The following is a 26937-nucleotide window of genomic DNA, read 5'->3' as shown; positions in this document are numbered from 1 at the left end:
CCAGGCTGGGTTTTGGGGAGGGCTTCCTAGAGGAGGTGACACTTGGGCTGAGGCCTAAGAGGTGAGGAGAAGTCCCCCCAGCAAAGAGATACGGAGGGAAATCATTCCTGCCAGAGAGAATGGCAGATGTACAGACCCTATGGTGGGAGGGGAGGGGTGTTCTCAGTGAAGAGAAAAGGAAGATGGAGAGGCTGAGTGCTGGGGCGAGAGAGGACACGGTGAAGCATGAGGGGGTGGCGGGGACCTGACCATGTGGGGTCTCGTGGGCTGTGGGCAGGGCTTGGGGATTTCCATAAGATCATGGGGTGTGGGAGTGTGGGGGACTCATGTTCAATTTTAGTATTTGTGCTCCCGAAGCAAGCGTGACACTCACGTTCAGACCCAACTCTACTGCTTAGCTGGTTGACTTCAAGCAAATTACCTAGCCCCTCGTTCTTCTTGACTGTAGAGGGGAGCCAGCAGTGAGCCAGCAATAGTCCCAACCTCAAAGACTGTTGTAAGGATGAAATGATGTAATGAGATTCTCAGGACAGGATTTGTCCTACAAAAATTGCTCATATTGGTGGCCATATGACGTTAAAGTCATCTGTAGATGAAGTATGTGTTCGTAGGTGATTTTGCGTTAATAGGGTCATGTGAGTCCTGTTTGTAGCTACGGTTCCCCTTGATGCTAGCCATCTTTCTGAGTCAGTGGCTACGGAGTATTATTATATTTAAAATATCTGTATTGAGGTGTAATGTGTTGTAGAAGGCACTAATCTTATGTGTATAGTATAGCTTGACCCATATCCATATATGCATATATGTCGTATGTCACATATCATATGGTGTGTATATCATATATATATCTATAACCACCTGGTAACCTCCACAGATCAAAATATAGGATGTTTCCAGCTCGCTCAAAAGGCTGTCATGCTTTTTCCCTGTTAATCCCCACGCATCGCCCCTAGTGGTTATCATTATTCTGACGGCCAGATCATAGCTTAGTTTTGACAGTTCTAGACCTTCATATAAATGGTGATTGTGCAGGATGTCCCTTTTGTATCTGGCTTCTTTTGCTCGTCCTTTTGTCTGGGAGATTCATTCATGTCACGTGCATTGGTAGTTCATTCTTTTATATCACCATCTCGTATTTCACTGAGTGAAATACACTGAATTTCATACTTTATCCATCCTATTATTGATAGACATTTAGACATTTAGATTATTTCCAGTTTGGTTTTTTTTTTTTTTTTTTTTTTAATATATGGAATGTGCTGTTCTGGACTTTTTTTATACATAGTTTTCGGGGGAACTTATGAAGTTATTTCTGTTGGGTACATAGCCGGGAGCGGTTTCTGGTTCATAGAAGGTGAAAATGTTCAGCTTTGGTAGATACTCTGCCAGTCTCCCAAAGTGGCCGAACCAGTCTGCATTCTCCCCCATAGTGTGTGAGAGTTCCAGTTGCTCCATATCCTCACCAACACACTGACACTAAAGATAATTAGATAACTTCCAGTAGCTGCAGGGAATTCTGCTACAAAGTTGGACCACCTTGAACCAGCTCCCCAATGATGGATATTTAGGTTTTTGCCAACATTTATGTGATTTTTTTTTTAAATTAAAAGATACGGATGGCTCAGTTAGTTGGGCATCTGCCTTCGGCTCAGGTCATGATCCCAGAGTTCTGGGATCGAGCCCCCCTTGGTCTCCCTGCTCAGGAGAGAGCCTGCTTCTCCCTCTCCCTCTTCCTCTCTCCCTCCTTGTGCGCGCGCTCTCTCTGTCTCTCTCAAATAAAATAAAGTCTTAAAAAAAAAAGCTAAATCAATAAAATAAATATTTAAAAATAAAGTAATGGAAGCAACCAAGATGTCCTTCAATCAATGAATGCATAAATAAATTGTGGTACATCCATTTAATGGAATATTATTCAGTGATCAAAAGAAACGAGCTATCAAGCCACAAAAAAGACATGGAGGAGCTTTAAATGCAATTACTAAGCAAAAGAAGCCAGTCTGAGAAGATTACATAGTGTCTGATTCTGACTATACGACATTCTGGAAAAGGTAAAACTGTAGAGACAGTAAAAAAGAGTGGTTGCCACGGATTTGGGGGAAGGGAGGAAGGAATGAGTAGGTGAAGCATAGAGGATTTTAGGACAGAGAATCTCTTCTGTATGCTACTGAAAAGGTGGCTGCTTTAAATTATACATTTGTCTAAACCCATAGATCTTTACAGTACAGAGTGATAATTACGGACTTCAGTTCATAATAATGTATCAATATTTGTTCATCAGTTGTAGCAAATGTACATTTGTGAGACGTCCATTGCAGGGGAGCAGGGGTATATACGGGAACTCTGTACTTTCTGCTCAATTTTCTGTAAACCAAAAATTACTCTGAAAAATAAAGCCCATTAATTTAAAAAAATTAAAATGTCAATGTAAAAATATTAAAAAGGAAAAAGACAAAACCAAAATTCACTAGCGGTGTCCACTGTAGTGTTAGAGGTACATCCTCTTGGTGGTTCTCTCTGGGGATGTTTTTCTTGATCTCTGCCGAGATGATACTCCAGAATCCTTTTGTGTTTCACTCCTGTTCCATTCCTCCCTGCTCATTCTCATGGTGGAAGCACATCCCCATATTACTTAAAACTCCCCCTGAATATCATGTGTAGTGGCTCCCTAAAGCAGGAGGAGATTTATATTCTGATGATGGAATTGAAGCCATTGTTTGGAGGAGAAAAAAAAGGAGATTGATGAAGTGATGGAATTATGGGTGTTACATTTAGGAGAAATGATTTAGAATTATAGCATCTAACTTGGTACCAGTGCATCTCACAGTCTCAGTACAGTTATCTTCTAAGTGACAGAATGAGGTGTGTTTACATTCTGGAAATGAATGATTATGGATCTTTGAACAGATCAAACTTAACATTTCAAAACTCGAAGAATTTTAGAAACTCTAAGTTGAAAAAAAAAAAAAAAGCCAGTCAAGGTATTCTAGTTTAATCTTTTTTTCCCCAGTGTAACTTTGATTTATTTTCCTTTTTTAAAAACAACTTTCATTGAAGTATAATTGGCATACAATAAATCATACATATCTAAAGTGTTCAAATTGGTAGGTTTTGACAAATGTATACACTTGTGGAGCCACCACCACAACCAAGATAATGAGCATATCCATCACTCCCAAAAGTTTCCTCATGGCCCTTGGTAATCCTCCCTCTTGGTCTTCTTCTAACCCTTCCCAGTCTGCCTCTCCTACTCTCTACTCTTACCCCTCCCCATGCCCAGGCAGGCATTCTTGTGTGTTTCCTAAAATTCTATATAAATGGAATCATACATTCTCTTTTTGTTTGGCTTCTTTCACTCAACATACTGATTTGGAGATTGTTGTAATGTGTATTAGTATATGTACTAGTACTTAATTTTTTTCCCCCCTGAATAGTATTCCATTGGGTGGATATGCCATAGTTTATTCATTTATTTCTTGTTAGACATTGGTTTTGTTTCTAGTTTGGGGCTATTACAAATAAAGTCTCTATGAATATGTGCTTATAAGTCTTTATATGAACATAAGCTTTCATTTCTCTTGGGTAAATACCTAGGAGAGTTATGACTGGACAGTATGGTAAGTGTATGCTTAACTTTTTAAGAATCTGCTCATGTTTTCCAAAGTGGGTGTTCCATTTTAAATTCCTACTAGCAATGTATAAAAGTTTCAGTTCCTCTACACCTTCACCAACACTTGGCATAGTCAATCTCACTAATTTCAAGCATGCTAATAACTGATATTTCCTTCTGGTGATAATTTGCAATTCCTTAATGACCAGTGGTGTTGAGCATCTTTTCATGTGCTTATTTGCCATCCGTATATCTTCTTTCCCAAAGTGTTTCTTCAAATCTTTTGCCCACTTTTAAATTGGATTGTTTGTTTTCTTATTATTGAGTTTGAGGGCTCTCTGTGTATTCTGGATACAAATCCTATAAAGGATATATGTTTTTGCAAACATTTTCTCCCAGTCCGTGGCTTGTCTTTGTATTTCCTTAAGAGTGTCTTTCAAAGCACAGGCATTTTTGATGAAGTACAAGTCTTTATGGATTATGTTTGGTGTGGTCATTGCTAAGAAATCTTTACCTAACCCGATATCATAAAGGTTGATTCTATGTTTTCTTCTTGAAAGAAAATTTTAGGTTTCGTATTTTGAACTGTGATCCATTTTGAGCTAGTTTTTATATAGTGCGAGGTATGGATTAAATTTCACTTTTTGCTTATAAATATCCATTCATTCCAACACCATTTGCTGAAAAAAATCTCCTGGCTCTATTGCATTGTCTGTGCTCCTGCATCAAAAATCAGTTGTCCAGGGCTGCCCAGCTGGCTCAGTTGGTGGAGCATGCAACTATTGATCTCGGGGTTGTGACCGCAATATCATGAGTTTGAGCCCCATGTTGGGTGTAGAGATTACTAAAAAAATAAAAAAATAAAAATCAATTGTCCATGTATGTGTAGGAGTCTATTTCTAGACTCTCTCTTCTGTTGCATTAAGTTGTCTATATTTATACGAGCATCACACTGTTTTGAAATCAGCCTTCCAACTTTCCTCTTCTTTTTCAAAGTTGTTTTGGTTATTGTAGGTCCTTTGTATTTCCACATGAATTTGAGAATTAGCTTATCAGTTTTTATGAAAATGCCCACTGAGGTTTTGATTGAGATTGATTTGAATATATAGATCAATTTGGAGAGAACAAACATCTTAATATTGAGTCTTCTAGCCCATGAGTAAAGTATCTTTATTTAGGTAAGTTTTTTTTTAAACTTATTATCTCAGCAATGGTTTTCTATATCAAGGTCTTTCACATCTTTTGTTCTGTCTATTACTAAGAACTTTGTGGTTTTGATGGTATTATAAAAAGTATTTTTTAATTTCACTTTCTGTTTGTAGCTAGTATAGAGAAATACAGTTTGATTTTTGTATATCGATCTTGTATCCTGCACCTTGGTAAGCCTACTTATCACTTATAACAGATGTGTGTGTGTGTGTGTGTGTGTATTCTATTGCACTTTCTATATAGGTGAGCATGTCATTTGCATATATCGTTTTATTTTTTTCTATCTGGATGCCTTTTGTTTCATTTTCTTGCCTCATGCCCTAATGCCTTGCCTAATGCCCTTCCAATGGAATATTGAGTAGAAGTGGTTCAAGTGGTTCAAGTGGACATCCTTGTCTTGTTCCTGATCTTAGAGGAGAAGCTTTCCATCCTTCACCATTGAATGTGATCCTAGCTGTGAGAATTTTGTAGATGCCTTTCTCAAGTTGATGAAATTCCCTTCTATTCTGAATTTGTTGAGAAGTTTTAAAATTGGGAATGGGATTTTGCCAAATGCTTTTGCTATGTCTTTTGAGATAACTACATGGTTTTGCTCTGTTAATGTATTAAAGTAGTTGATTACATTGATTTTGATTTTCAAATGTCTACTAATTCTGCACTCCTAGGATGAGCCCCATTGGCCTTTTAATATATTGTCAAATTAGATCTGCTAAAATTTTGTTTAGGATTTTGGCATCTCTATCCAGGAGGGATACTGGTCTATAGTTTTCATTTATTGTATTGAACTTATCTGGTTTTGGCATCAGGGCCCCATAAAGTGAGGTGAGCAGTATTTCCTTCTCTTCAATCTTTTCCTTTTTTTAAAGATTTTATTTATTTATTTGACAGAGAGAGAGAGAGAGATCAGGAGTAGGCAGAGAGGCACGCAGAGGGGCGGGGGGTTGGGGAAGCAGGCTCCCTCTTGAGCAGAGAGTTCGATGCGGGGCTCAATCCCAGAACCACAAGATCATGACCTGAGCTGAAGGCAGAGCCTTAACCCACTGAGCCAACCAGGCACCCCCCTTCTCTTCAATCTTTTACAAGAGTTTTTATAGAATTAGTACTGTTTCTTCTAAATATTTAGTAGAATCACCTGTGAAGCCATCTGAACTGTGGGTGTTCTTTGTGGGAACATTCACACCTGCCAATCCAATTTCTGTAATAAATATAGGACTATTCAGGTCATCTCTCTTTTCTTGCATGAGCTTTGACAATTTGTAACTTCAAGGAATTTGTCCATTTTATCTCAGTTGTCAGATGTATTGATAAAAGCTGTTCATAATATTTCTTTGTTATCCTTTTTTAAAAAAAAGATGGCTTTATTGAGATATGATTTGCATATTGTACAGTTCACCTGTTTAAAATGTGCAAATTGATGACTTCTAATACCATTGTACATGGAGTTTTAATAACCATCAGCACATAAATTTTAGTATATATTCATCACCCCCCCCAAACCTCCATGCTTGTTAACAGCCATTCCCTTTTTCCCTCTTACCAACTCCCCTACTCTCAGCCCTAGGCAACCATTAATCTACTTTCTATCCATATAGATTTGTTTGTTCTGGACATGTCATATAATTGGAGTCACACAATATGTGGTCTTTTGTGACCAGCCTTTTCCCCTTAACATCATGTTTCCAAGGTTCAGAGAAGCTGTAGCATGTGTCAGTAGTTCATCTTCCTTCCTTTTCATTTCTGAATGGTATTCCATTGTAAATGTCCACATTTTATCTATCCAATAATTGATTTGTGGACATTTGGGTTGTATTGTCTTTTGGGCTGTTACAAATAAAGCTGCTCTGAAATTTGTGTATGAGTTTTTGAATGGGTATGCTTTCATTTTTCTTGAGTATCTCTCTATCTATAAGTGGAATGACTGGTTCATGTAGCCTAGGTTTAACCCTCTAAAGAACTACCTGGCTGGTTTCCAAATTGGCAGCACCATTCTTCATTTCCACAGCAGTGTAGGAATGTTGCAGTTTTTCAGATACTCACCAACATTTATTATCATTTTTTACTTTATGTTTTAAATTTTAATTCCAGTAGAATGAACATAGTATTATGATAAGAGTACTCTCTAATTCCTGTCATCTATTTCCCCTGTTGCCCCAACCACCTCCCTTCTGGTGACCATCAGTTTGTTCTCTATAGTTAAGGGTCTGTTTTTTGGTTTATGTCTCTCTTTTTTCCCCTTTGCTTGTTTTGTTTCTTAAATTCCACCTATGTGAAATTGTATGGTATTTCTGTGACTGACCTATTTCACTTAACATTATACTCCCTAGCTTCATCCATATTGTTGCAAGTGCAAGATTTCATTCTTTTTTATGACTGAATAATGTTCCTGTGTGTGTGTGTGTGTGTGTGTGTGTGTGTACATTACATCTTCTTTATCCATTCCTCTATCAATGGACACTTGGGTTGCTTCCTTAATTTGACTATTGTAAATAATGCTGCAATAAACCAGGGGTGAATTTATCCTCTGAACTAGTGTTTTTGTATTTGGGAGGTAAATACCCAGTAGTGTGATTACTAGATTATAGAGTAGTTTCATTTTTAACTTTTTGAGGAATCTCCACATTGTATTCCACAGTGGCTGCACCAGTTTGCATTCCCACCAAGTGCAAGAGGGTTCCCTTCTCCACATCCTTGCCAGCACCTAGTGTTTCTTGTGTTCTTGGTTTTAGTCATTCTGACAGTTGTGAGGTGATATCTCATTGTAGTTTTGATTTGTGTTACTCTAATGATCAGTGATATTGAGTATCTTCATTGTCTGTCTGCCATCTGTATGTCATCTTTGGAGAAATGTTTGTTCATGTCTTCTGTTTATTTTTTAATTGGATTATTTTGAGTTTTATAAGTTCTTTATATATTTTGTATACTAATCCTTTATTGGATATGTCATTTACAAATATCTTCTCCCATTCTGTAGGTTGCCTTCAGTTTTGTTGATTGTTTCCTTCACTCTATGGAAGATTTTATTTTAATGCAGTCCCAACAGTTTATATTTCTTTTATTTTTCTTGCCAGGAGTGTTACTGTCTGCCTTCTTAATTGTAGTCATCCTAGTGGATGTGAAATAACATCTCATTATGGCTTAGATTTGCTTTACCCTGATGGTTGATGATGTTGGGCATCTTTTCAGGTGTTTATTGACATTTGTATATCTTCTTTTGAGACATCACTCAAATTTATTCAAATCCTTTGCTAGTTTTTATTTTTTATTTTTTTTAAATTTGACACAGAGAGAGAGAGAGAGAGAGAGAGAGAGACAGAGATCACAAGTAGGCAGAGAGGCAGGCAGAGAGAGGGGGAAGCAGGCTCCCTGCTGAGCAGAGAGCCCGATGCGGGTCTTGATCTCAGGACGCTGAGATCATGACCTGAGCCGAAGGTAGAGGCTTAACCCACTGAGCCACCCAGGCGCCCCGCTTTGCTAGTTTTTAAATTGGGCTGTGGTTTTTTTATTATTATTATTATTGAGTTGTAATTGTTCTTTATGTATTTTGGATACAAGTCTGTTATCAGATATATGATGGCAAATATCCCCATTCTGTGAGTTGTCTTTTCACATTCTTGATATTGTCCTTTATAGCACAAAAATAGTGGCTTTTTATTGTCTTTTAATTTTGATGAAGCTCAGCTTCTCTTTTTTTCTTTTGATGCATATACTTTTTTCATCATATCTTAAAAAGCCATTGCCTAATTCAAGTCATTAAGATTTATACTTTTTAATCTAAACATTTATAGTTTTAGCTCTTACATTTAGGTTACTGACCCATTTTGAGTTCTTTTTTTGCACATGGTGTAAAGTTGGGGCGCATCTTTACTGTCTTGCATGTGGATATTCAGTTGGGCTATCTCCATTTGTTGAAAAGGCAGTTCTTTACTCATTGAATGGTCTGGACATCCTTGTTGAGAATCAACTGACTATAAATGTAAGGGTTATTTTTTCTGGACTCCAAATTCTGTTCTATTGATCTGGCCTTATGCTAATACCACACTGATTTGATTATTGTAGCTTTGCAGTGAACTTTATTATCCTTCTATTATCTGTATAACTGATGTCACCTCTTTCATTCCTGATATTGGTCATTTGTATCTTCTCTCTCTTTATATTTTGTCTGTAAACTTTCTTATAAAATGTCTTTTGTATTTTATTTTTTTCAGTATGGTTAGAGATTTATTGATTTTATTGATCTTTTCAGAGAATCAACTTTTGGTGTCATTGATTTTTCTCTACTGCTTTTTCATTTTCTCTCTTACTGATTTCTATTGTGATCTTTATTATGTCTTTTCCCCTACTTAGTTTTGTTTAATTTGTTCTTAAGTTTTTAATTTTTTTTTTAAGATTTTATTTATTTATTTGACAGAGAGAGAGATCACAAGTAAGCAGAGAGGCAGGCAGAGAGAGGAGGAAGCAGGCTCCTGGCTGAGCAGAGAGCCTGATGCGGGGCTCGATCCCAGGACCCTGGGATCATGACCTGAGCTGATCATTAACCCACTGAGCCACCCAGGCGCCACAATGTTCTTAAGTTTTTTAAAGGTGAAAGTGAGGTCATTGATTTGAAGCCTGTCTTCTCTAATATAGGCATTTGGTGCTATAAAGATTCCTCTAAATATTGCCCTTTAGCAGCAAATTTTTTGTTGCCTTGTTTTCATTTTTATTTGGTTGAAAATATTTTCTGATTTCCCTTTTGGTTCTCTTTTGACCCATGAATTATTTAGAAGTATGTTATTTCATTTCCAAATATTTGGGGATTTTCTTTGGGTTTCTCTGTTACTGATTTTTATTTTAATTTTGTTGTGATCATAGAACATATTTTTTATGACTTGAATCTTGTAATGTGTGGAAACTTGTTTAATGGCCCCAGAATGTGGTCCATTTTGGTGAATATTCCATAAAAGAGTATGTATTGTGCCATTATTGTGTAGAGTGCTCTATAGATGTCAGTTAAGTCAAGCTGATTGATAGCGTTGTTCAAATATTCCGTATCTATTTTCTGTTTACTTGTTCTATCAATTATTAAGGGAGGGGAATATAAATCTCTGATTATAATTGGAGATTTGTCTATTTCTCCTTGCATTTTTACCACTTTTTGTTTCACATATTTTGAGGCTTTAATAGTAAATGCATAAGTATTTGGGATTTCTTATCCTTCATGATGGATTGACCTCTTTATAATCATGAAATGATGTTCTTTATTGCCCCAAATCTACTTTTTCTGATGTTATTATAGCCCTCCAATTTTCTTTTGATTAGTATCAAAATGGTGTATAAAATTCTGTTCTCTTAACTCATTTGGATTTTTATGTTTGAAATGCATTTCTTATAGGCAACATGTAATTGGTTCTGTTTTTTAAAACCAGAAAATCTCTGTGTTTTTGTTGAGATATTTAGACCATTTGTAGTTAATGTGATTATTAATATGATTAGGTTTAAATCTTTTATCTTGTTATTTGTTTTCTCTCTGTTCTGTTCATCCTTTTCCTCTTTTTCTGCCTTCTTTAGGATTAATTAAATGTTTTTATGATTTTCTCCCTTAACAATGTACAGATTTTTTTGTTGTTGTTTTTTGTTTGCTTGTTTTTTTTAAAGATTTTATTTATTTATTTGACAGACAGAGATTACAAGTAGTCAGAGAGGCAGGCAGGGAGAGAGGAAGAAGCAGGCTCCCCGCTGAGCAGAGAGCCTGATGCAGGGCTCAATCCCAGGACCCTGGGATCATGACCTGAGCCAAAGACAGAGGTTTTAACCCACGGAGCCACCCAGGCACCCCTTACAATGTACAGTTTATAGTATGCATCTTTAACTCATAATGGTCTATTTTAAAATGATATTATATCACTTCATGTATAGCATAAGAATGTTACATTTTGTGCTCTTAATATTATGTATTTTATTTTTATATATATTATAAACTTGACATTAGATTGTTAACATTTTTGCCTGAACAGTTATTTTTAAAGAGATTTAAATGGTGAGAAAAATAATCCTATATTTTTACCTATGTAATTGCTATTTCCAGTGGTCTTCATTCCAATTTATAGATGTGTATTTCTCTCTGGTACCATTTTCCTTTAGCCTAAAAGACTTTAACATTTCTTGTAGTGTGGGTCTACTGATGGTGAATTCTTTCATCTTTTCTATGTTTGAAAAAGTCTTTATTTTAACCTTTATTTTTGGAAAGTTATGTTTGCTGGATATAGAATTCTAAGTTGACAGGGTTTGGTTTTTTTTGTTTTTTTTTTTCACTACTTCAAGGATGTTGTCTTCTTGCTTGTGTTATTTTTGACAAGAAATCTGCTGTCATTCTTATCTTTGCCCCTCAGTACCTTTTTTTTTTTTTTTTTTTTTTAAATGACTGCTTTTCAGATTTTCTTTTTATCCCTGGTTTAAACAACTTGGTTATGATTTACCTTGGTGTAATTTTCTTTGTATTTCTTGTCCTTGGAGTCATTGAATTTCTTGAGACTCCAGGACAGAGGAACTCTCAGGGCCAAAAACTTGGAGGAGACTACTCCTGACTCAATTTTCCTATATGTCAAGTAGGCTAAGGGATACCTGCATTCCAGGACATTCTATTTTCCAGGAAGGACTCACTTTTAAGGTCAAAATACTCAGTGACAGAGTGGCCAAGATGTCAAGTGGCTGGGTATGATGCTTAACCTGATGGCTCAGCTTCTCCTAGGCACCTCTGTGCTGAGACATGGGGCAGCAGGCATGTCAAGTGGGCCCCAGATATACACAGAGACCAAAAACATTAGTCAAGTTAAGGAAATGAAAAACAGTGAAGGTATGTCTTGTTTGTATATCAGACTGGCAAATTTAGGGATGCCTGGGTGGCTCAGTGGGTGAAGTGTCTGTCTTCAGCTCAGGTCATGATCCCAGGGTCCTGGGATCAAGTTCTGCATTGGACTCGCTGCTCAGAGGGGAGCCTGCTTCTCCTTCTGTCTGCCACTCTCCCTGCTTGTGCTTGCCCTCTCTCTCTAACAAATAAATAAATAAGAACTTAAAAAAAAAAAAACTATCAAACCAGCAAATTAAAAAACATAAAATTCACCATGGACAAGAGTATGGGGAAATAGATTTTTAGACTCTATTGGCAAGGGTGTAAGTTGGCACTTCCCCTCCTTTTTAGGGTAGGTTTGTGTAGAATTATCCCAAAGGTTTGAATTTTTTTTTTTTTATCATGAAAAAACTGTATTTAGATTTAGCCAGCTGGACTCAGTTTAGATGATCCCAATTTTGTTGGCAGCATCCAAAGCATCATAGACAGGGGCCAGCCGAACGTATGCCTTCTTCTCTCCATCAGGCCTGATTAAGGTGTTGACCTTGGCTACATCAATGTCATAGAGCTTCTTCACAGCCTGTTTGATCTGGTGCTTGTCAGCCTTGACATCCACAATGAACACAAGTGTGTTGTTGTCTTCTATTTTCTTCATGGCTGACTCAGTAGTCAGGGAGAACTTGATGATGGCATAGTGGTCAAGCTTGTTTCTCCTGGGGGCGCTCTTTCGAGAGTATTTGGGTTGCCTTCGGAGAGGCAGAGTCTTGGGTCATCGGAACGTAGGTGATGTGCGGATCTTCTTTTTTTTGTGACTGTGGACGCCTTTAAGCACCGCTTTCTTGGCTTTCAAAGCCTTTGCTTTGGCTTCAGCTTTGGGAGGGGCAGGGGCTTCCTTCTTAGCTTTTGGTGCCATCTTCGTAAAAGGGCCCAAAGCTTTGAATTTTGCATATGCTTGATGGAGCAATTCCAGCTCTAGGAGTTACAGTAAGAGAACAGTTCAGATCATTGGAGCCAAGATATGTAAGTTTGAACTTGGCTATACCAGCGACCAGCTCTGTGATCTCAGACAAGTGACTTTACCTCTCTGAACCTCTGTTAGCTTATCTATAAATATATATATATATAAAATTTATATATATATAAAATATATATATAAATATAATATAAATATAAATATATATAATATATATATTATATATATATATAATTATAATTTCACAAGATAATTTGTACACGATGCTCAGCACAGGGCCAAGCGTAGAGCAAGTCTTGTGCTGCTGGCGGGGGCGGGGGGTTGTCTTGATGGTGATCATATATAAAAATAAAGGTTGGAGGACATATACCAAAATATCAAAAGTGGTCATCTCTTGGAGAGGAATAATTTTATTTTCCAAATGCCTATTTTCTTCTAGTTTCTTATTGTGAGCATATATTGTTTTGTAATAAGGAACGAATGGGGACAGTTAAAACACAATGTGTGTCATTCTCGCAAAGCCCACCTTTGCAGGCAATGAGGAACCCAATGGGCCAGGCCAGAGGTGGGGGCAGCAGTCAGGAGAAGGGCCTGCTGACCAGCCCCACACCCCTGAGGCCAGAGCCTGAGTTGGTATCCAAAGGGAGGCCCTGGAGGGAGGTAGTGGCGAATATAGATTGGAAAGCCAGACCTGCCTACACACCATGTGACCTCAGCCAAGCACCTTTACTTTTCTGTGCCTCAGTTTCCTCATCTGTATAACGGGCATGTAGTATGCTCTACCTCATAGGGCTGTTGAAGCTTTAGTGACTTTGTGGTTGTTGGCATGATGTCCAGCAGACAGTAAATGTTGTCTGTTGTCCCTGTTACTGTTGTCACTAGTATTATTATAGTTGTCCATCATTGCCTTCGGAGCAGGTGGTGAAGAGAAGGGACTGGCCTGTCTAAAGCGGGCTCCATCTCCCTCACAAGTTGGAGCATGATACGAGACAGACATCTCAGCCCAGCTGCACCTCCTGGGCCTCAGACACCCCCGTCTCACCAGTGAGGACAGTAATTTCTACCTCATGAAGAATAAATGGGTCCCCATGTCCAGTGCCCACAACACCCAATATTTGTTCCCTTCTTTTTGTGGATGGCTTGTGGCATCAGGGAGCAAGAAAAAGAGTGGAAGAGACCGTGTGGCCAGGCTGGTTTGGGGTCAGGTGCCTCAGCCACCCAAAAGCATCCCCAGAAGAAGATCCAGCTGCCCTCCTCCAGCTCCCTGACGGCTGTGGAGGGAACAGGAATGACAGGAGAACATTAATCTGCCTCATTAATTCGCTTTGTTCCAGAGTTGTAGCAATTAGACCTGCAGTCTGGGCAGCATTAGGAGCTGGGCAGGGGTCCTCCCGGCTGCTGGCCCCCTGCCTGCCCAACCACTGCCAGGCACTCTGTCCCTGGGGAGAGGGGCCAGGGAAGGGGGTTTCCCTAGCAGCAGACTTCCTCGGCTTCCGTTCGCTTATTCACTCACAGTTTTCAACAGATGTTTACTGAGCACCTACTGTGTGCCAAGGAGACTGCCCAGTGTATTTAGGTGTGGCTGGAAGAGTGGGGGGGGGGGGGCAGATAGCAGGAGATGAGGTCATAAATATAACAGGGGCATGCATTCAGCTGTAGGAAGGACTTGTCCTTGGAGAGTCATTGGAGAACTTGGAGGGAGGAGGGAATGTGACCGTATTTGCATTTCATGAGTCTTTCCATATGGAAAGGGGCGCCATGAGGAGACTGGGCCTGTCATCGTTGTAGGCATTGAGCAATGTGGTTGGCTTGGGGATGAGGCATGAATCAGGGGTTGGACAAGGCAAAGGGTTCATACCCTTCTTCCCTCATCTGCTTCAGTAAGAAGTGGGCTCATGTCCAGGGTCCCTCTCCCGACAGCCTGCAGGCTTTCTCCTGTCTTGACCATGCTTCTTCCCACCACCCCCACTCCACTCTGCCAGACCTCAGCTACAGGGAGGGACCCAAGCTGACATAATCATGAACCTCCAGCACTAAAATTTGCTGTGTGTATTAATAGTGATGAAAGTTTTTTCTAAGCTCATTTCGTCTGCATAACACCCATGATAGGTAAACAGAATTCTTTCTGTTTTACTGATAGGGAAACTGAGGCACAAGGAGGTGATTTTTTTTGCCCAAGGGCACAGAGCTAGTGGCAGACAGAGCAAGGATTTGAACCCGGGTCAGATAGGTTGTGAAACCCATTTTCCTCTACCACTAACTGCCCCCAACAGTCCCTCCCAGCCCTGGGGTTCCCAGAACATGAAATAAGCACCAGTTGGTGTTGGGTGGATGATTGAGTCTCAGGTACCATGTTGGGAGTGTCACTTTGCATCATATTCTGCCTCTGGCAGCCCTGGGAGGTTGTGTCCCCATTTCACAGGTGAGAAAATGAAGGCTCAGAGGAGAACGGAGTTGCCTCCCGTCAGCACTGGGTTGTCCTCTCCCACCCCTACCCCCCACCAGTCACAGCCCCCTCAATGACCTCAATTTCCTAAGGTAAAGCGGCTTGTTAGCATCTCAAAGAGCCCTCTCTGCCAGCCTTGTATATTCATGGCGCTTCAAAAAGGAAGCTCCAGACAGGAGACTCTTTCTTTCCTTCCAAGAGCAAATTCTCACCCGCTCAGATGCAGGAAATGTAGTCTGGCTGGAAAAAGACTTAATTTCTTTCTCTTCTGCACTGGTTAGTAAAAGAAAACTGCTTCCCCCAGCTCTGACTACGGGACGTGGCTGGTTCAGACTCTGCCTGGGCTGGTGGAGAAGGTGGGGGACTTCGGAGCTGCTGGCCTCGCGGCACCCTCCGAGGCCATCTGGCCTCACTTTGGAGCCAGAGAGAGCAGGGGGTGGAGTTCAGAGAGAGCCTGGGCATCCGGCTCCCTACTCACCCTGCTTCCAGTACTCCCTGTAAATGCAGCTCTTCTCTCCTTGCATTTGGGTGTGTGTGAAATTTTTCATAATAGGGAGTTAATAAAGGTTTTTTGTTCTTTTTTTGTTTTTTTAAGGCTAAAAAAAAAAAGGCTAGTGTCTTTGGGGTAAGGACCTCTCCCCTTCAGGCGTGGCATCCCAAACCTTCACAGGCTTCTCTGGTGCTGAGGCCACAGGGAGTGTCTGCTCTCTGTTCCCCCAGCTCCGTGCTCCACCTTTTCTTGTGCTTTTCCCTCAGACCTCCTGAATTCCTGCTCATTTCTCAGGACTTAGGGCCAGTCACCTCCTCCTGGAAGCCTTCCCGGATTCCTTCAGGTAGTCACACCTGCCTCTCTCAGAGCCCCTTGTCCACCAGTACATAAACAATGCTTTGGGCACTGTGCTCTGTCCTTTAGCCATGGTGTGGCTTTGATTCCTTGTGGCCCCACAGAAGGCAGGTTTCTCCCATATGTTCATGAGGAAACCCACAGCTCAGAGAGCTGAGGTCACCTGCCCGAGGTGGACAGTGGGATGAGGATTCGAATGAGCATGGGGCTGTGTCTTCCCAGCCCCCCCAAATTGCCCCCATCTCTGCTCTGCACTTCATGCGGCACTTTGTAACACAGGTTTTTCTGACAAGGTCTCTCCTGGTGGCCTCCCCACCCAAAGATGGGTCGCAGGCTCTGTAATCTGTGTACCCAGCTCAGGGGCGGCACCAAGGAGCCGGTGACAAGTGTTTGTCAAATGGGAGAAACCTAGATCTGAAATCTCTGGAGATCATCTTCTGCTCCCCACCCCCACCCCTTCCAACCCCTGCCATTACTGAGTGAAGACAAAGGCTTGGAATGTCGGAGAAACTGGTCTCCGTAGAAGCTGGCTGCAGAGGCCGGGGGGAGCAGGAAACCCAGGGAGGCTGGAAAGCCACTGCCCCCTCCACCCTCCGACAGAGATGACCAGATATTTGGGGATTAGTGGGTCCATGGAGGTTCCGTTTGCTGGATGGTTCAGCAAGCATTGATTGAGCACTTACTGTGTGCCCGGCACAGTCTAGGTCCTTGGTCACAGCTGTGAGCAAGGCCAGACCCAGTTGGCGCTTTCACAGGGCTCTCATGAGAGGAGCAGAGGGTGACCAAACAAGAAAGTGATAAAAATGCTACAGCATGGAAAGGAACGGAGGGGCCTGGGTGGGTGAGGGTCAGAGGCTTTGGGAAGTGCTGTTGGGGCTGAGTTCTGCCCCATGGTGGGGGGGGTGTGGCCTGCAGGGTGGCCTGCAGGGTGTCTGCATGGGGCCTGAGGTGGAGAAAGTCTGGACTCACTCAAGGAAAGAATGAGATGGGGGTGTCACCCCAGGGCCAGGGCTTGGGGAGTGCGCCAGAGGATAGGGGGAGCCTCTGACAGGATTGGGGGGGTGGCAGAAGGGGCAGGGTTGAGTTTCTGAGCAGTGTGCAGGGGCCCACTTGAAGCTGGAGACCTGGGGTAGGAGCCTGGTGGAGATGAAGGTAGATCTCATCAGAACGGGGGCTGGGGTCATGCAGGTGAGGGGCCAGTTCGATTTTTGTGGCTTTTGTTCCAGGCTGAGTGAAGGAACTCACGAAGGTCTGGCTGAGCCCTGGATGTGGGGGACCCTGGCTCTGATACCAGGGTGGGGGTGGGGACTGGGGCACAGAACCCATGCCGCACCCCCTCATGAGGGTCACCAAAGCGGCCTGGGGACTGCTGGGTCCCTGGCACAGGGTGGTCCCTTTCTCTGAAGCCAGTTCCTCGCAGCCAGTGTGTGGGACTGACGTGTCTACTGGAGGTGAAAATCGTGCCTCCTGCCTGCGCCCCAAATTGCCCCCTGGGGGTGGCAGAACGCCAGGTGCCCATTTTAATTCTCTGACAGTCGTACTGTTTTATTGTTCCTATTTGGGGTTTTATTATTATTGCTGCTAATGGTTTGAAAAGGCCTTTTAATTAAAGCTGCAGGTTGGAGCTGACGCCTGAGCTCCTGGGGTGGAGGGAAGAAGCCTTGCTGAGGGCTTACTCCATTCCTCACAAAGCCAGGGGCTTTTGCTCGAGCCCGTGGCCCCTTCTGCACAAAGACTAAGGCAGGGGTCCTGCCACTAAGATGGTGTGGCAGCATCTACTGTCGGGCCCCAGCCCTCCTTCAGTAATGCAACCACAGGCTATTTCCAGAACAGATGACATGACTAGTTTCCTGCTCAGAACCTTCCATGGCTCCCAGTGCCCTTTCCTGCAGGAGGCTATGGGCCCAGTGGTGGAGAGCTTATGAGACATGTCTGGGTTTGTGTCTTGTCTTTGCCATTTACTGGTATCAGGGCCTTGGGCAAATTGCTTAACGGCCCGCGGTCTCAGTTTGCTCATCTATGAGATGGGGATGCTGAGTCTTTGCCTCATTGGGTTGTTAAGGGAATAAAGAGAAGACCCAAGCCTCTGGCCCACATTGAACCCTCTGTAAATGGAGCTGATGTTGTCGTCTGTGCTGGTCCAGGGAGGCTCACACAGCAGGTGCTCTGTAAACATGAGCTGCCCTGACCCACTGTTATCACTCTTCTCTCCCCAATTCCTCCTCTTGTCCCAGAACATGCTGGAGATTTGACCTGCTCTTTCCCTTTGCACGTGCTGACTCCGTCTGTGGTGCCTCCCTCCATCCTTGCCCACCTGATGTCCTTCCAGATCCAGGTGTGCCTGTGCCCCCTCTGGGAAGCCTTCGCCCCCTCCTGCCTGGGACCTGGGTTCTCAGCTGTCTGAGCCTTCCCTGCTAGGGGCCTGGTCCCTTGCCTCCAGCTGCTGATTGACTCCCTGAGTTGGCAGGACCCAGCAGATCAGGTCCAAGAGGAATGCTGTGGAAGGAAGGTCTATAGGCAGCCCTTTGGTAAGACCCCCTTTCCTAACAGTTGCTCTTGTCCTGTAGCCAGGTTCCCTTCGCCCCCCGCAGTTTCCTTTAGAGGGTTTGCCCAACCAGTCCATATTTAGGAAACATCTGTTGTGTGTTACCCTGAGCTAGAGGGCCCTGCCTCCATTTTCATTTTCATAACCACCAGAGACATCTTTCTGTGCGCATCTGACTGATAGGGAGACAAAGGCTACAGAGCTGAAGTGTCTCACCCCCATGGTCACCTGGTTGACAATTGCTAACGTCCCCTACTGTGCTTCATCTCTGGACCAATGTTGGTAGCTCCAGCAATTATCACTTTTCTTCCCCAGGGCCTTTGCATTTGCTGTTCCTTCTGCCTGGAACTTGTAAATACTTGCAGAACTTTCTCCCTCACTTCATTCAGGCCTGGGTTCAAATGTCACCTCATCAAAGAGGCCCCTTGTTCCACTTCTTATCCTGTTTTGTTCGGCCTCATGACAGTGGCCCTACCCTGACATAGTATACATTTGTTTAATTTCCATTTCTCCCACAGGCCTTCAGGGTCAGCAACCACTGTCTCACTCACCTCTTATTTCCAGTCCCTAGAATGGTAGCTAGCATGTAGGACCCACAGGTGTTGTGGCTGAGTGACTCCCCTGGTTTGCAGACTTCCCTGACGTGTGGCATTGGGTGGGACTATTGGGGGAGGGGTACTGGGGTCCAGCAATTCCAGGGACTCGGTAACCAGAGGGCCCTCCTCTGCCCAGAAGGAGGCTCCATCCACCATCAGCCTCTCCCGTTTCTCTAGTTTCTTTGGCTCCCTTGATGTACTCCCACTTGACTGTGGCCTTGAGTCCAAGCAGAGCATCAGTCCCTCTTTGCTCTTGCCCAATGCAGAAACACCCCCTTCTTCGTGGCGCTGCTAGAAGCAAGCTGGCCTCCCGCATGGGCCCCCCACCAGCACCTCATCTCTGTCTCTGCCCTCTCCCTGCTGTGCCCACACTGCTGCCTCCTCTCAACAGCTCATCCATTAGAAGCTTTTGGATTTGGGGGGGCGGGGCTGGGAGCTGAGAAAGTGAGCGAGAGAAGGAGGATGAGGCTTAAGCAGCAATAGCATCCCCCCCCCCCCCCCGCCCCTAGACAGGGATGGCTAAACCACTTTGCAAATTAGAAACTGAGGCTCAGAAAGGTTTAGTTGCTTGCCAGGGACAGAGCCCAGATTCAACGCCGGCATTATTCACGTACCCATGGGAGGCCACCCTTGTTCCAGCCCTGAGGGCAAAGCCAGAGCCCACGAAGTTTCAGGGGTTACTGCCCATTTGCACAAGAATCCATTCATGCAGCACGATTGTGTCCAGGTGCCGTGCTGTGTGTGGGACTGAAGTTGCTTGCGTTGGGGGACGTGGTTGGGACAGCTAGGGATGGGCCCTGAGAAGGCTGTCCAGATTTGGGGCTTAAAGAATGAGCAGGCATCCCCCAGAAGTTGAGGAAGGAAGGGAGGAGGCCAGGGTAACAGGGAAGCTTTAGCCACTCAGCATTGAACAGACACCCCTAGGGGAGGTGGGTCAACAGGTTCCTTCCAGAGGGTGGGGTTCAGGCCTAGATCTAGGGATATGGGGACAGCGGCTTCTCTGGCGCTTCCTGGCTCTGGGATCCTAAGCAGTAGGCAGAGCTGTAGTGATTACACCTCCTCTCTGAAGAAGGAGCTTCCACACCCAGGCAGTTTGAAGCCCAGACTTATCTTCCTGCTCTGTCCCTTGGAGGGCCCACAGGGGGCACCCACTCATCTACGTTCTGTGCCCTTTCAGCCTCTCCCAGTGGAAGAAGACCTAGGCCGGTTGTTGCCTGCTGCCTGTCCTAGGAATGGGGGGGAGCCAGTGACCCTATCAGGTAGGCAGAGGCCCTGACCTGGCTCGGTTTCCCCTCCTCCTCATCACTAGGCCATGAGGGGATGGGGACTGGCCTATTCCAAGATGAGAAAGCGGAGGCCCCAAGAGGGCGGGGCCAGGCAGGCCCAAGTTCCTGCCCTAGTTCTGTGGCCTGCACGCTGTGAACCTCATTGCTGTGAACCTCATCGTCCTTGACTGTTCAGGAATCGGGGGTGGGGAGCAGGTCAGAGAAGCAAGGGGGAAGCTTCTTAAATTATGTGTGATGTAGTGGACACGAGTGAGGAGAGTTGTCTGCTCAGATCTGGGTGCTGGTCGGGAATCAGCTATGAATGCAGGGGAGAGGCAAAGAGGCCTGTATGGAGTCTGCTGGAACAATAGCCCAAAACACCAGTCATTCACTTAGTAAATATTTATCGAGCACTACCCGGGCATGAGGCCCTGTCCAGACCATCTTCTGCCTTCAGGGAGACAGTCCCGTGAGGGGGACAGTCATCAAATGACCACAGAAATAAATGGATGCAATCGTGCAATAAAGCAGAGGTTTCCCCACCTCGTGGGGGTTTGGGAAGTCATCCCGGGGAAGCCTCACCTGAGCTAAGTGCTTAAGAGTGAGTGACAGCTGCCCAGGTGAAGAAGGAGCGAAGGGCTTTGTGGTAGCCGGGACTGGTGCAGCAGAGGTACACAGGCAGGAGGGAGCAGGGCTAGTTGGAAGGTCTGGGGAGAGGCTGGGAGACTGGCTCAGGATGAGCCAGATGGAAGGGGGTGCAGTCTGTGGCCGCAGCAGAGCTGGAGGCTAGAGCAGGGAAGGCAGAGGAACCTGTAGTAGCCAGTGGTGTCTGATTAGCATATTCATGCTCAGGACAGTCTTCATGAATATGCCACTCTGCCCTCCGAGGGGTGGTGTCTCCCCCCCCCCCCCCCCCCGCCCCCGCGGTAGAGGGAGGCCTAGATTCCCAATGTCCTCTGCTTCTGGAAATGGAACCCCAAGTAGATGTGGGGTGGGGCAGTCCCTCACATCCCCGTGTCAGCTCCTCCCTCCTCCTGGCTGCCCGCCAGTCCCAGCACTCCCTCCCTCCCTCAGCAAATTCTGGCTCTTCCGGAAGTGGGGATGGTCCAGAAGAGGGGTGCTCTGTGACACCACCCCCCCCACACACACACACACACGGAGGACTGGGCGTGGACGTCGCTGGCTTCACAGAGCAGAGGCATCATGAGCAGGACTTCTGTGACTCCCCCTTCCAGGGGCACATGATGGGGATGGGGAGGCTCAGGGAGGAAGCCACCAGGGGCTCCCTATGATCTCTAGGCCCATGCCCAGAGCCCTGGGACATGTGTTTCCAGCTCAGGTCCGGGGTCTCCACTGGTCTCAGGGCACTGCGGACCCTGCGGTTAATAAAGTGGCCACAGCGTGTCAGAGGTGTGGTTTGTGCCCCCATCCCACCCCCCGGAGGCAGGACGGAGACATGTGCGAAGTTGGATGGGAGTGGGGGACACAGCTTCCCGGTGAGGGGGGACAGGAGCCAAAATGCTTCATGCAGGTGCTGGGATTCAGCGGGCGGAGGGGGCGGCATAATTAGCTGTCACTGAAGTGGTGAGTCAGGCACCACTGGTAGCTTTGAGTCAGCCCTAGGGGCTGAAGGGGAAGGGGACAAGGCCAAGGTCACATGGAGCCATTTGGGCCAGGCCTCCCGGAGCACCTCCCACTGCTCCCCCAGGCTCCTCCAGTTCCGGTTCCAGTTCCAGTTCCGGCGGTAGCTGGGGAGCCTGGAAGCCCTTCCATGCCCTCTTACAGAGAGAGCGAAACCCAGGCCCACAGAGAGAACACTCTTGCCCTCGTTCGGTCCTCCCTGCCTACAACAGCTCTTTTTTCAGGTCCTCGGACACTATACCAAGCTGCTTCTTCCCTCGGGGGTCTTGCCCAACTGTCCCCTCTGCGCACATTGCCCCAGTTCTTACCTGTCAAGGCTCTCAGCACGCTGTCCTTTTCAGATGGGGACCTTCCGTCACCCGGTCTCAGCCGCCTAGTTTTCTTGGTCCCAGGCCCTTGGGACATGGATTACCACTCCTATTTTAGCAGTTTTTTCTCTCGTCTTTGCTAGAAAGTAAGCTCTGTGAGCTCTCAGAGTCCACGTCTGTCTTGTTCAGTGCTCTAACCCGGTGCCTGGCACAGACCCACAGAGACAGGGGAAACACCTGGCACTTACTGAGCACTTAGTGGGCGCCAGGCACGACGCAACCACCTTCGGAAGCCTGCAGTCCCCCAGTAACCCTGGGACAGCGGCGTGGTTTCCCTCATTCCTGTTTTAGAGAAGATGAAACCGGCGGCTCCTGCAGGGAGGAGGCGGATTTGATGGGGCCTCCTGCCCAGAACCTTCTGCCCAGAGCCTGTACGCATAGGCCACTGGGCTCCCTGTACTCTGACGCACACAGTAGGCACTTGGTAAATATTGTTTGGATGAGAACATGGGAAGCCAGGCTTCTTCCATAGTCACTCAGACATTGAGGGAAGAGCTGGCCTGTCACCCTAGCTTTCGTCTCTGGGCCTTTCAGAGGCTGCTGGGGCACTGTCCTCAGCACCCATTGGGCACCACGGCAGCTTCCTGCCTTCCTGCCAACTGGCAGTACGGGCTCAGCTCCCCAGGGACACCTCATTCGATTTCCTCATTTCTTTGAGCAGATTGAAGAAGGGGAACAGAGGCAGCCTGTTGGACCCAGGATGTTGGGGATGAGAGGTTTAATTTCCCAGGAACCCCTGGCAGCTGGAACGGACTCCTGAGGTCAGGAGAGGAGGCTGTGAAGACAGGCACAGCAGTCAGCTGGGGCCTTCCTGGGCTTGGATGGAGCTGGGGGGTGGCTCAGTGTGCTGCCCCATTTCCTCTCCCTGGGCTGGGGTCTCCCCAGGGGGAGGAACAAAGATCAGAAGCTTCAGACCCAGGGGCCTCCACACACTTGCTGTGTGACCTGGGGCAAGTCACTCCTCCTCTCAGACTCCTCTGTGATAAAGTGGGGTACAGGATGATTCCTGTCTGCACACTGTGAGGACCTAGGAGGCTGAACGCGTGGCCCCTCAGGGAGTAATGGGAGTACCTGTTGACTGAATGGGGAGTGGGAAAGGCAGGGGAGACAGGTGTGTGGGGACCTCTCAGGGTCAGGAGAGTCTGTTAGGGGCTGGGCACTTCAGCCTAGCATGTTCCCCCATCTTGAAGGCCAGGCCCAGCTCCTGCAAAGCTGCCTTGTATCTGCCTGGATATGGCCAATGTTGATTAATGGCCACAAAATGCCTAGGCGCCAGTGGCTGCCCTGTTCCATGAAATCAAATATGATTTATGGGATTGGGGCCCTCGGAAAGCAACTGTCTGAGCTTGGAGAAGCCTCAGAAAAATGGGTCAGTGCAAGGCAGGGCCTGGAAGGAGGCCACCCTGGCCAACTGGAAGGGGCTCAAACATTGGCTCCTCTGTCCCATGGTCCTGGTGGGGAAACTGAGGTTCATGGAGGTCAGGGGATATGTCCAAGGCCACTCAGCTGAGGGATTCCTCACTGTCAGGACCTATTACTCTGCCTCTTGCATCCAGACAGCGACATACCCCAGGCTGCCTGGCGCACACATTTTGTTCTCCTGTTATTTGCAGGCGAGAGGCTTCTTCCTCCGATTAGCAGCAGAAACCAAAAGCCAGAGCCATTGCATGGGGTTGGGAAGTACTTTAGACTTCAGGGTGGCCAGGGAAGGCCTCTCAGAGGAGGTGACACTTATTCTAAGCCCTGAGGGATGGGAGGAACCAGTCATTTGTGTGAGTGCTGGGGGAGACTGAGCCAGGTGGGAGACCACCAGGGCCATGAGCTAGGAGGTGGGACAGAGGCTGGTTTGTTCAGGAAGAGTAAGGAGGACAGGTGACTGCTGGGGCTGAATGAGGGGGCAAGGAAGGGGAAGTGATGCCGGTGAGAGAACAGGGGCTGATCAGACCCCGTGAGGTTTTATGGGCCCCAGCCAGGAGTGTGGCCCTTACCTAAGGGCGCTGGGAGGGCTCTAGCAGCTCTGTTTTACATTTTCCAAAGACACCTCCCACCTTCATGTGAAAGAGAATTGGGGTGGGCATGTGGGAAAAGGGGAGCCTGGGAAGGTAGCTGCTGCAGACTTTGGGGCAAAAGTAGCTAAGGAAGACCCAATCCTGGAGCTGGGATTTTCCCCGGGATTCCTCCTTTAAGCTTCTCAAACCCCTGTGGGCAGTGACCAATTCTAATGTCTCAAAACCCATTCCAGTCCATGATCTGCTTGATGCCCCATACTAAGGCCCAGAAACCCCGTTTCATAGAGGCAATACCACATCAGACCAACTTTGTAACTTGCTCAAGGTCACCCAAGCTTAGAAGGAACAGAGCTTGGGTAGGAAGCCAGGTTTCTGGCTTAATACCTCACTTTCCCCTTATCCCCACCAGAGATAAAGGCTGCACCTTCTTATGGGGGGGGGGGGGATGAGGGTTTTGAGGCTGCCAGGAGCCCCCTATTGGGCAGATTTGAGCTATATCTGTGAGTGCATGCTTGCCTGCACGCACTCCATGCAGCAGGAAATTTGGGACAGGAACAGCTTGGGTCCATGTCTGGGTCTTCTCTTTCCTGGGAAACCAGGCCAGAGCTAGAGGGGCCCCAGTAGCGCTGCCCTGGCCCCGCCCTCTCCGCAGCACTGGGATGCCTGCTGGCAAGGGCACTGGCGGGTATGGAGTGGCTGCTAGCCTGTGGCCACAGCTGGCACACATTGTCCCCAGCCACTTCGTATCTCTGCCTTTGACAGAGGACCCTCCAGCAGGGCAGAAGGATCACTGTAGAGGGTACTGCCTGCCTGCAGTTCTAGCTGCTGTGGGCATGGGGGTGTCCGGTTCACCTTGCTGAGGGGAGTCTGACTTGCAGCAGTAGGAAGAGATCTGACTGAGAGGTGGGATCTTGGGTTTTCTGGGGACTTGTAAGTTCGGACTCTCTCTGGTCCTGGTCCATAGTTTCCCCATCTGGACAGTGGGAGTGGAGTGGAATAGACTCAGTGGTTTCCAAAGTTCACTGGTCTGAATCTCTGCTCCCCACTTCACTAGCTCTGTGATTTTGGGCAACGGACTTCACCTGTCTGTGCTTCAGAATGCTCATCTATATTCTTACCCCATTTTAGTGTACTACTTTATAGAACTTCTGTGAGTAGAAGCAAGTAAAATTCTTGGAAGACCAGGCACACAGCAGCACCCACTACAGTTAGCCTCCCAGAATAAGAGGCACACAATCTAACAGTAATGGCCAGCATTCCCATGGTCCCCTCCACGCACCATGGGAATGTATTGCCTCTGCATTCACTCTTCACTTCAGACTCCCGAAGTCAGTGTGGTTACTGTGCCCATTTTTACATTAAGGGAACGGAGGCGCAGAGAGGCAAAGGGCTCCCTTGAAATCACACTGCTGGAAAATGTGGAGCCCTGGTCATAGTCCTCTGCCTATCCCTAGGCACTCATTTTCCTTCTTGAATTCCTAGCCCCCAGCAGAGCTGGCTGTCCTGGGGGGAGGGGATCCAGTCTCAAAAGCCTTGCTGGCGTTTCAGCACCATGGACAGCACACCCACTGGCTGTGCACGGCAGTCCTTTTCATGGGTTTGGCCCTCCACTTCATCCTAACCATGTGGAGACAGCAGGGCTCTGGATGAATTAGCAAAGCCAAGTGTCTGTCCCTTCCACTGGCTCAGTGAGTCTGCTGGATGTAGAGGCTGTTCCTTCTGGAAGAGGAGGAGCCAAGGAACCACTTCTAGGTCCCAGCATCAACACATCCCCATCCTAGGTTCTGGCATCATTGTAACAATGGGTGGCAGGTACACTCCCAAAGGCCCAGCACTAAGAACACCAGGCTCACTTGGTCTTGGGAAGCCCAGAGGCTGAGTTCGAAGGGTCCACTGCTCCTTTCCCGACTGCTGACTGTGCAGTCCTTCCAGTCCACTGACTCTGCTCTGCTCTGCTTTCCTTCTAGTCCACTGTACAGAAGAGGAAACAAAGGTGCAGGGAAAAGAAGGCTGGGTTCCTAGGATGTGGCAGCTGGAAAGTTCTTAGGGCTCAGCTGGCCCCACTGCTCCATTATATAGACGAGAAAACTGAGGCAAAGGGATCATCCTCAGGGAGATCTGCAGTAGGTCAACTCCCCTCTCCCCCACCCCCAGCAGTTGTCTTCTGGAAGAATCACTTCTTTTCCAATCTCACAAGTGCTATAATTTGAAAGTATGTGCTGTTTGTGTGTTTGGTGTCTCTTCCCTGCTAGAGACAAACTGGGGACAGGGCCATTTGTTCATGGCCATATCCCAGGGCTGGTGGACACTGAGGTGGTTAGAGTGTGGACTCTAGGGCCAGCTAACCTGGCTGCAGATCCCAGCTCTTTCACTTACTGGCTGTGAGGCCTCTAGCAGGTCACTCCTGTCTGAGCCTTAGTTTCTTCATCTGTGAAACAGGAGAATGATGGCACCTGCCCAGCAGGATTGTTTGAAGATTTGCTCAGAGGATATGAGCCTTGCACGTGATGAGTGCTGGTCGATGTCGGCTGTTGTCTTTTTTGCTGATTGCTGCGTGCTTAATAAATGGCTGGCTTAGTCTGTAGAGCATGCAACTCTTGATCTCGGG

At 46.2% G+C, this 26937-nt stretch overlaps 1 protein-coding gene and 1 pseudogene across 1 annotated transcript in view; one reads left to right on the top strand and one right to left on the bottom strand.

Moving 5' to 3' along the window:
- Positions 1-26937, top strand: part of LOC116596193 (translation initiation factor IF-2-like) — a 57683-nt gene that overhangs the window by 14304 nt on the left and 16442 nt on the right. The window lies entirely within an intron of this gene.
- LOC116595002 lies at positions 12042-12555 on the bottom strand (annotated as a pseudogene).

This window comes from Mustela erminea, chromosome 7 (assembly GCF_009829155.1).
Source record: "Mustela erminea isolate mMusErm1 chromosome 7, mMusErm1.Pri, whole genome shotgun sequence".
NCBI lineage: Eukaryota > Metazoa > Chordata > Mammalia > Carnivora > Mustelidae > Mustela > Mustela erminea.
The sequence above is the reverse complement of the archived record's forward strand: the minus strand, read 5'-3'. Positions and strand labels throughout refer to the sequence as shown.